We start from the raw sequence: 7,499 nt of genomic DNA on the forward strand, positions 1-7,499 counted from the left end.
GCGGTGCCCTGCCAAGGTGGCGGGGTGAGGCGGGGGGGCCGGGCCCGGCCCTGGCCGAGTGGGCACCTCCGTCTGCAGCCGAGCGGGGCCCGGCGCGCCCGGGCCTGCGAACCGGCACCGTTAGCCTGTCCCGAGCAGCCGCGGGAGCGCCGGGGCACGGGGGGAACGTGGGCCTCCGGGCCTGGGGAATGCGGGTTCCTCCACGTTCACTGCGGGGTGCGGCCCCCACCGGAGCAGTCCCTGGGCCGCGCCGGGCCTCCCACCGGGCCAGCGGGGTGGCCAGCGGGGCTCAGGGATGGCACTCGCCACCTCCCGAGTGGCCATGTGCCCACCCAGGTGTGACTCTGTGCAGCGTTCCATCCCCCCGGCTTCCGGGGATGGGAGGCTCCTCAGGAAGGTGAAGGCGCCGTCCTTCATCCGTCGGAGCGCACATCGCCCAGACCGCCCTCCGCGGTGCCAGTGGCAGGGCTGGCGGCACCTGCCATCCCCTCACTTGGTGTCGGTGCTCACGCACACGTGTGTTCTGTACCCGCTTATAGCTCACGTTGCAAAGCAAAAATTACACCTGCAAAACTCCAGATTGACAATGAAAGTCTTGAGTGATTGAAAAGCGACGCAAGAGAAAAGGAAAGTTGTTCTTTCACCTTTGGATGGTAACAGATCTGAAACCAAACAAAAATAATTTCGGGTAATTGTCGTATAAAAAAAGAGAGTTACAAATAGAGAGAGACACTGCCATGTTAGGCAGTTCTGTGGGAATAAATGGCTTTTATTTAAAAGTTGCCGCTTGCGCCAGCGGGGCTGGCCCAGCTGCTGCGATTTCTGACAGTTGCAGAGTGAGACGTCAGACGACTTTGTTGTTGCCCAACACACACCTGGAAATGCCATTTTGACCTTGATACTGTTCTTTCTCTTCTGAAGTATGTTTTGCGTACTTCATATCTGTTTGTGGTTCTCGTTTTTAAATTTAATTATATCTGCGTCGCACTGATTCGATTTTCTCCTTTTGAAAACTCCGAGGTGCGAATTATTGAGCTTAGTCCTTGCCTAGTGGAGCTCCGTGTCCTGAGAACTGTAAATAATGCCAGCGTTGTTATTTCTTCCTAGCAAACCTCGTGCAGGCGAGGCGAGGAGGAGGAGTTTCGTGCTTCCCGGCCCTGCGCTCATTTTCCTCAGTTCTCCAGGGAAGTGCTGGGGTAAACACAGCCAGTTTTCCGCGTTACCTGTCGGAATACAGCGTGGCAGCTGGCTGTGTGGTACCAGACGTAAGAGTTTGCTGGTGCTTTGTGTGTCTGGGCTCAATGAATGTTTTTTTGTTACATTTCGGTTTGCCATAGTTGTTTCTAAAATGTTGTTTGGATATTGAATGTTCAATTACACAACACGTTCTCTTTTATCAGAGAGGAGAATTCAGGGCAGTAACTGTGTCAGTTAAGAAAAAAGCACGTAGACAATATTTTGGAGAGTGAGAGATACAAAGCATAAATGTTTGGCTTTTGTTTTGAGTTGCCTGCTGCGAAGAGCTTTGCAGCGAGCAGCTGCTGTGGCTCAGGAAGCGTCCCTTTCCCACTGGAATCACTCTCAAGCCTGGATACCGTGCCCTTCTTCACCTGGGAACTCATCCGTCCTGGAGGGTTCACGGCTCGGGGTGGCATTCGGAGCCTGGGCCGATTGCTGGCCTTGTACGCTGTGACCAGGCGTCCTTCTCCACGCGAGCTGAGTACAGACCTGCACTGCAAACAGTACTCAGTGCCTCCAGCCATCTTTTCTTTCCCCTCGGAGCACAGGCTCCTCACATCCTCTGTTGGGACACATTTTCACACGATATATCATGTTCTACCATTTAGTTTTCTCCAGTATTTCTACTGGGCACGGTGTTTGACTGAAGTGTGTTCTGAGCAACAATCACACGCGTTGGGAGTACTGGTTTTGGCCTCCATCCCCATCCCTGTGGATCAATCGCGCCGTGACCTTGCCACGTTCCTCTGTCAGTCTGAGCCTCTTCTTTCCGATTGCATCGTCACGTGCCAGCGAGAGCCGTACGTTTTCCGCGCATCTCGGAAAGAAGGGCGAAACGGGAATCATTTCATCACGTCTTAGGCTGAAGCTCTGTTGATATAACAGCAACAGGACAAGGGGCGATGGATTTAAACTGAAAGAGGGGAGATTCACATTGGATCTAAGGAAGAAATTCTTCGCTCTGAGGGTGGTGAGGCACTGGACCAGGTTGCCCAGAGAAGCTGTGGCTGCCCCATCCCTGGCAGTGTTCCAGGCCAGGTTGGATGAGGCTTTGAGCAACCTGGTGTAGAGGAGGGTGTCCCTGCCCATGGCAGGGGGGTTGGAACTGGATGATCTTCCCAAAACCACCAATTTAACCACAAAAATCTTCACCGCCGGGAGGAGCCGGGGGGGGGGAGCCGACGGCGGAGCTCCGCTCCGCCGTCGGCTCCCCCCCCGGCTCCTCCCGGCCCCGTCCGCGGGACTACAAGTCCCAGGAGCGCGGTCGCCGCCCGCCGCCTGCGCAGTTCCGCGCCGGGCTCGGGGCCGCAGCGGCAGCCGGGGCGCTGGCCGGGAACGGGCGCGCTCGGTGCTCGCCCCCGCCTCGTACTTCGCGCCGCCGCGCGGCCTCCTCACCCCCGCAGCTCCGAGGAGGAGGAGGAGGAGGAAGGCCGGGGGAGCGGGAGGAAGGCGAGGCCGCCCCGCAGCCCGGCCGCGGGCCTGATAAAAGCGCTTCGGTTTTCCAGGGAAGGTGCGGCGGGGACGGCGCTCCGGGGCACCGAGCCGTGGGTCGGTAGGTTGGGTTTGTGTTTCCGGCTGATTCCCGGGAAAAGCGGGGGGGGGGGGGGTTGGCGCGGGGGGAGGTGTCCCGGGAGCGGCGCGGGGGCACGGAGCGGAGTTGGCCGGGAGCTTCGCTCCGGTGGTTTTTGCTCTGCCGGCCGGGGGCCGGCCCTGCCCGCCGGTGCGTGTCCGGGAACCGGTGATTCCGGAGGTTTGCGGAGGGATGGGGATAACCGGAGCGCGTGGCCGGGGCCCTCGGCCGCGGTGGGAGCGGCGCGGACCGCGCTGCCTCGGTCCTTTGTGGCTGCCGTGTCGTGCGGGCTTGAAACTCGTGACTTAGTGTCGCGACTTCCCGGTGTTGTCACTAGCCGACCCTTTAGCGCTGGAGATCTCGAGCATCTGCCGTTTTTCCTGCAAAGTCATGATCCGGTGCTCTGGAGGAAGAGCCGTCGCGACAGAGCGCTCCCAGGGCGCGTGCGACAGGGCGCCCCGACAGGTACCGTGCCGCTGCTGTCGCGGGCGACGTGGCACCTCGCCAGGGGAAGCTGCGGTGTGAAGATGATGGAGGGGGCACGGCGCGGGCGGGACGCGAAATCCGAAATACGGCGCTTCCATAGAAGCAGCAGGAAGGTGGTTTTAGGAAATAGACTTCAACTGCTGCCGTGGAGGGTTCCATAATGCTTAGGACACCCCACGTGAGGGTTTTGGTGCGAGAGGTGTCGGGCCCTGCAGAACGTGCTCTCTCCTTAATGGCAGTTACCCGTCATGGTGGCCCGCGGTGGGGTGTCCCACAATGGGGAAGGGAACTGCTCACTGGGAGCGGGTTGGTTTTGTCAGTCCGAGTGGCTTTGAGTTCTACGTGTCTTCTGACTACAAGTTTGTTAGGGTGGCTCCTCGCGTAAGGGCAACTCCTCCTTCCAGCGTCGTGAGCAACCGGAGTAGATTTTAGCACGGTTATATGCTTTTGTTGGGTTTATGCCACACAGTAATACCATAGTAGATAATTTAGTAGCCAACTGATCCTGTGCGTTACGGATAAGTTCTGTTAAGGGGCGTGAGAAGCGAGATGCTCCTTGCACAGAGATCTTGCTGGATAGACAGTGTGTTCCGTGCTAGCTGCAGAGCAGCCACTGGGCAGAAACAAACTGGAGGTATGAGTTTCTTATTAATATTGATTAGGTAGTTGAACTGTAGCAAATTGAAATGCATTTTGCATGTGGTACACATGTTTTGAGGTGGCAGGTACTGTACCATGAGAGTTCAGCAGGTAACTCCTGCATCGCGCTGAACTATTCCTACTGAAAAATGGAATTTTTTAGCTCAGCTTTGGGGGGTAGGTGGTTAGCTTATGTACAGAGATAAGGCTTGTTAGTTATTACTAGAAATATTAATGAAGAAAGAGGTACTTCATCGGGGTGAATTAGCATGGAAACTCTTCCATCTTGCTTAGGAATTGTTTTTCAGTAAGACAGGAGGATTTCAGTTTGGCCTTGCCCTGCCCTGCCTACATTAGATCTGCCCAAACTTGCTTTGGAAGTTGAGTCTTGCGTAGCAAGGAGGAGCAAATAACCCTGAGCAGGAAACACTGGAAGAGGAAGAAGAATCTGGTGTAGTAGCAGTATTTACTACTTTGCTAAATCTCTTTTCTGTCAGCTGAATTGCAGAAACATTCAGTAGAGACGTTGCTTGTTCCTGTATGCCACAGTACAAAACCAGGTACTTTGTAAGCTAGAATTCACTACCTAAAGATTAAATGGAATGTTTTCCAGGAGTTCTGAATGTAGGAAGCAATCTGTGTCCCGCGTTCATCAAAGGCATAGATTATCTTGAGTTCTGCACAAACTTATGTCATGCTGATAGCGGGGCAAAACATCTGAGATGCTGTCGGGTCACGCAGTCTTTGTTGTTGATACAGTGGAACATGATGAAGTGGAATTGTTGGAATTGTTGAGCTAAGCTTCCCTTACCGTGTGGCAGCTTTTAGTAGGTTACTAAGCAGTCTTGAAATCACTGGCAAAAAATTGACATGTTTTCATATGAAGATGAAATTACCAGGATTGAAAGATAGTTTGCACATAGCAGGAGCTATTTCGTATCTGTTGTTTCTTCAGCCACAGCAGACTGTTGGATATCTAAATCTCCTAAACTGTCTCCTTTATACAGCTACGTACAGACATCTATTATTTCAAGGATGGTGCATGGTAGTCATAACCCAGGTGACTGGATAATTATGGGCACCTTTTTGCTTCTGAGAAACTGCTAAAGCAATCTGACAAACAACTTTCTGGAACCAGTACCAGCTAAAGCTGGCACTGCTTGCCCTGCTCTGCTCTAAGGTTGCCTCTGTGGTGTGTTACCAAATACGTGACTGTGGCTAATTGCTTCTCAAGCTCCTGTCCCGAGTGCTGGCCTGGAGTGAGTGTCGTGTGGCCTGGGAGGGTCAGAGAAGGCAATTGTTGCCTTTTCGTACTCGTGGTAAAGGGAAGAGGTTTTTGGAGGGGAGCAGTGTGTGTCCTGTAGGTGTGTTAGTGGGGCAATGGTTTCTGGAGACAGGCTGTGTGGACAGTATCAGTATTCGAAGGGAGTAATAGCGTGTGCATCTTGCCCAAGTAGGTTTTTTGGGTTTTCTTTACTGTGTTGCAAATTTTCTTCCGAGCGCGACCGAATCCTGCTGAAGCACCCTGTGTATCAAACTGCCCGTTTTCCATCTCTAGTGTTCTCAGTGGCTGCCAGGAACTTAGGGTGAAGACAAAGTTGTTTGCTCTACTTGTGTGACTTCAGAATAATTCACTTTTAAAAACTGGTAGATGGGAGTGAGTGAAGCATTCCTCTCCGCAGAGGTGGATTTCGGTAGCAATCACTGACAGTCTAATGAGTTTAGTTTTTATGGGGGTTTATAAAGATGGGGAAGCTGCTCATCCCTTTTTCTTGTACATAGGGTAAAAACTGCTGTCGTGCAGTTGACTTCCTGCAGATTGACAGGAAAATGCTCTGGATTTTCACAGTTCTTGACAAAGCAGTGGTACTTATTAACCTGCTGCGGCTCAGTTCCAAATCAGTTCTCCTCTTGCTTCGTTATTTGTGGCGTTCTACAGTAGAGACGGATAAGAGACACATGAGCAGTGGCCAGTTGATAGGGTGTTATCAAGTAGTCATGGGACCAGTACATTTAGAAGTGCAGATGCAGGTAATGGTGGTCTTCAGAGCCTCGTTTTGTTGTGGGCCTGAAGTTCACGGCGGCAAATAGTTTAAAAACAATTAAAATACACATCAGTGTGCCACTTCTCACAGCCACTCAGTGCTTCGTGTCTCTGTTTAATGGCTCTGATGCTGTATCGCGGGGAGATGCCCAAACCATGTGTGTTAGGTGGTAACTTCACTTTCTGAGTGAAGAGCTGAGCCCGTCCCCGATGCTGAAAACATCTTTTCTAGTAAAAAAAAGAAATAAAAAGACACTGAGCGAAACAGTGAGAGAAATAACTTTGCTCATACGTACAGGAGACACCCCAGAAGCCGTTCAGCCATGTGTCTGCTGTTAAACGTGTTTATAACGAGTGGCACAAAAATAGAAGCCTGGTCGGAACTTTGGCGAGGCGGAGGCACAGGAACGCGGGCGAAGTCAGCGGGCTGTCCTGGGGGGTACCCCGGGAGGGTGCCCTGTTCCTTCCCCAAACTTGCTCGCAAGCGGGAGAACCGCTTGACCTAACTTTGTCCAGAAAAGCAGAGCCTGTGGGTGGACACCTTGACATGGAAAATGCAACTGAAACTGTTGAGGTTTGCCAGAGTCTGAGCAGCTCTGTAAGTACAGCCTCGCAGCGGGAAGCATCTGGAAAGACAGGAGGGAGTTCTGCAGGTCTCGTGTAGGTACATTTCCGTGGATGCAGCTGCTTTTTCCTGGCCGACACCAATAGCTCGCAGCCTAACGGCGAGTTACTACTGTATTTGCAGGCAGTATCAAGTCTAATGCTATTTTTTTGGTGAGCCCTTAAATCCTGGGACTAAAAATAAATTTGTTGCAAGAAGTCGTTATTTGTTTCTCAAAGTCACATCAGTGTTGCTTTTTCTCATCGTTTCTCTCAGACCGTCCCAGTTAAAAACATCTAAATTAGTGTGTCCTTCACGTTCCTTGCTTAATCTCATCTTTGAACGCATGAGCTGTGACCACTGATTAGGGTTGCTGGGTGGTTTTGTTTAATCTTTGGGGTTTTTTTTGAGGAGTTGTTTTTTCTTTTTTATTTTTTTTGAGAGCTCTATGTACATGGTTGTCTGTATTTGCTAGGAATGGCTTTTAACCTTTCAGGTGTAATAAGACTGCAAGTTTTTGTGCATAAGGACTTGCAACAGCATTTTTGTCTCTGCTGGGGTTTTGACTGTGAGGTTAAAACTACAGATGAAAGAACTTAATTGCGCATGTGGGGAGCGGCGATGGCAGTCAGTGCACTTGGCTCTCAGCCTTTCCTCACACTGGAAAACCAGCAGATGTAAAACCTGTGCCTAACTGGGAGTTACCCTGTGTTCGTCAGAGGGGATCATCTGCTGCCGTGCTGGTCGGTGAACCGCGGATCTTTAAACCACGGAAAGAGCGCAGCGGGAGGCCGGTGGTGGGACCGTGTTTGTCCTTTCTCAAGCATGGACTGAATGTTTTTGTGAGGCTGCGGGAAGTAACTTTTTCATTTAACCAGCATTGGCTGTGGAGGGTTCATCACCAGATCCCTGGACAG

Source organism: Tauraco erythrolophus, chromosome 22, assembly GCF_009769465.1.
Source record: "Tauraco erythrolophus isolate bTauEry1 chromosome 22, bTauEry1.pri, whole genome shotgun sequence".
Classification (NCBI taxonomy): domain Eukaryota; kingdom Metazoa; phylum Chordata; class Aves; order Musophagiformes; family Musophagidae; genus Tauraco; species Tauraco erythrolophus.